Here is a 2,817-nt window from a genome sequence, read left to right on the forward strand (position 1 = left end):
CAAATGCTTTCGCTTCTGTTCGTCTTGCGACGATCCAAGAATTTCACCTCTAACGTCGCAATACGAATGCCCCCGCCTGTCCCTATTAATCATTACCTCGGGTTCCGAAAACCAACAAAATAGAACCGAGGTCCTATTCCATTATTCCATGCACACAGTATTCAGGCGGGCTTGCCTGCTTTAAGCACTCTAATTTGTTCAAAGTAAACGTGCCGGCCCACCGAGACACTCAATAAAGAGCACCCTGGTAGGATTTCAACGGGGTCCGCCTCGGGACGCACGAGCACGCACGAGGCGGTCGCACGCCTTCGGCTCGCCCCACCGGCAGGACGTCCCACGATACATGCCAGTTAAACACCGACGGGCGGTGAACCAACAGCGTGGGACACAAATCCAACTACGAGCTTTTTAACCGCAACAACTTTAATATACGCTATTGGAGCTGGAATTACCGCGGCTGCTGGCACCAGACTTGCCCTCCAATAGATACTCGTTAAAGGATTTAAAGTGTACTCATTCCGATTACGGGGCCTCGGATGAGTCCCGTATCGTTATTTTTCGTCACTACCTCCCCGTGCCGGGAGTGGGTAATTTGCGCGCCTGCTGCCTTCCTTGGATGTGGTAGCCGTTTCTCAGGCTCCCTCTCCGGAATCGAACCCTGATTCCCCGTTACCCGTTACAACCATGGTAGGCGCAGAACCTACCATCGACAGTTGATAAGGCAGACATTTGAAAGATGCGTCGCCGGTACGAGGACCGTGCGATCAGCCCAAAGTTATTCAGAGTCACCAAGGCAAACGGACCGGACGAGCCGACCGATTGGTTTTGATCTAATAAAAGCGTCCCTTCCATCTCTGGTCGGGACTCTGTTTGCATGTATTAAGCTCTAGAATTACCACAGTTATCCAAGTAACGTGGGTACGATCTAAGGAACCATAACTGATTTAATGAGCCATTCGCGGTTTCACCTTAATGCGGCTTGTACTGAGACATGCATGGCTTAATCTTTGAGACAAGCATATGACTACTGGCAGGATCAACCAGGGAGCTGCGTCAACTAGAGCTGAGCAGCCGGCCGCCCGGGAGTGTGTCCCGGGGGCCCGCGCGAACACGCAAGCGTCCGCTCAATCATTCTGCAAACAGGAGGAGGCTGAGCTCCCCTGCACAATACACCTCGAAACCCTCTCAGGTCCCGGCGGCGCGCAGCGCCGTCCCAAGTACTTGGTCGGGTTCGAGAGAGGCGCAATCGCCCGGAGTTAGGCGAGTAGACGCTTTCGGTGCGACCACCCGTGCTCCCAACTGAGCTTGCCGCTGCCGACAGAGGCCCGGGAGCGTGCTGTCGTGGCATTGCCGGCGGGAGACAACACGCGCCACCTACGGTGACCGGCAGCTCCAACGCCAGCGCCACAGAAGGACAAAAGCCCCACTTGGGTGCCGAAGCGAACTCTCCCAGCACAGCGCACGCGCCAACACATCCGCACAGCTGCGATACAAACCACCAGCGAGAACCGCTGGGGCGACCGAGCAGCAGACGGCGTCGCGGCGCCGAGCGCCGGGCGGCGGCGCATCCTCAACGCACACAGTCCTCAATCGGACCAGCACACTGAAGATGTCCACCGCGCTTCGCACCGGGCCCGCGAGGACCTACTTTGGCCGCACGGCGCCGCGCGCAGGGTGCGCCGGCGCGCAGCTGCGACGCCTGCCGCGTCCGTCGGCCGGCGCGCCTGCCACTGGCCGCCCCCACCAGCCGGCTGTAGCGCGTGCGCCCACGCACCGCGCGGCCAGCACGCCGGGAGGCGCCCCCCTCACCGGCCGGGGACGGTCCCACCCAGCCACCGCCGCGTATCGCTTCACACCCAGATGCCGTTCAGTTTCGTCGGCATGGTGGGTATCGCTGGAACAACCGGTTCGTACCTCAACCTATCGTCGCCATCACCGATTCACCCCTAGCGAGAACAACCGCACCACAACAGGTTACCATTTGTTCATTTGCGTAACTTCACCAGAAAACGCAGGCGTCCATCGCCATTTGCAACTTCAACGATTATTGCATGCCTGTGTCAGGTGTCACGCCACACTACGTCTGCCCACATACACGCAACAAAATGTGCACGCCTAGACAATACGTGGAAGGTGGCCCCCGTACGTATGCGATGTCCATTGCTCGAACGACTGTCAACCGGCCTCTGTAGCATGTCGCAGATATGGAACGCGGTGCACCATGCCATCACGGTGTGTGAGGAGAGACGACTAGGTCCGAATACATCAACAGACAGCTCATGCTGATCGCCATCCACGGCGTCCGTTCCTCCCACACGTCTCTATGGCGTACCACACTGCAATCCAGCTCTCATAGGGAGACGACACGTAGCTGCGTGCACAATATTTGCACTGTATGGTCCGCCGTTTTTGGGCGCAGTCGTTGTACGGTCACACATGTGCCACGATGTATCATTCGGTACATAAGGACGAATGTGCAGTACAGATTGTGGTTTACGCGTACGACATTAGCGGACGGTTGACACAGGCCGCACCACAACGTAGCCTGAGTACGTCGCATGCGAAGGGCATTGAACATGCAAACTTCTCACCAACCAGCTTGCGAAGGCAGGGGGGCAAGGTGGGGACGTGGGGAGGGGCGGCATGTACGTCCTGCTGCCATCCACATTACAGTGTACAGCAGGAGCATGTGGAAAGTCAGCAAGACTTGCAAGGTGTTTAACATGAAGCGATACACAGGGGAGCGGGCAGTGCGAGTAGCGAACTATATTGCGAGGGTTGCGGGTGGGCAACACTACACTAATTGAACGAGTCGTA

The 2,817-nt window shown here is 57.5% G+C and overlaps 1 non-coding gene across 1 annotated transcript in view; it reads right to left on the minus strand.

Moving 5' to 3' along the window:
• LOC124764816 overlaps window positions 1–1,047 on the minus strand; it is a 1,910-nt gene extending 863 nt beyond the window's left edge. The window contains exon 1 of the ribosomal RNA XR_007012808.1: window positions 1–1,047. This exon is cut by the window's left edge and continues 863 nt beyond it. This is a non-coding gene — a ribosomal RNA (small subunit ribosomal RNA).
• Window positions 1,048–2,817: the final 1,770 nt, after the last annotated feature.

This window comes from Schistocerca piceifrons, unplaced genomic scaffold, assembly GCF_021461385.2.
Source record: "Schistocerca piceifrons isolate TAMUIC-IGC-003096 unplaced genomic scaffold, iqSchPice1.1 HiC_scaffold_641, whole genome shotgun sequence".
Classification (NCBI taxonomy): domain Eukaryota; kingdom Metazoa; phylum Arthropoda; class Insecta; order Orthoptera; family Acrididae; genus Schistocerca; species Schistocerca piceifrons.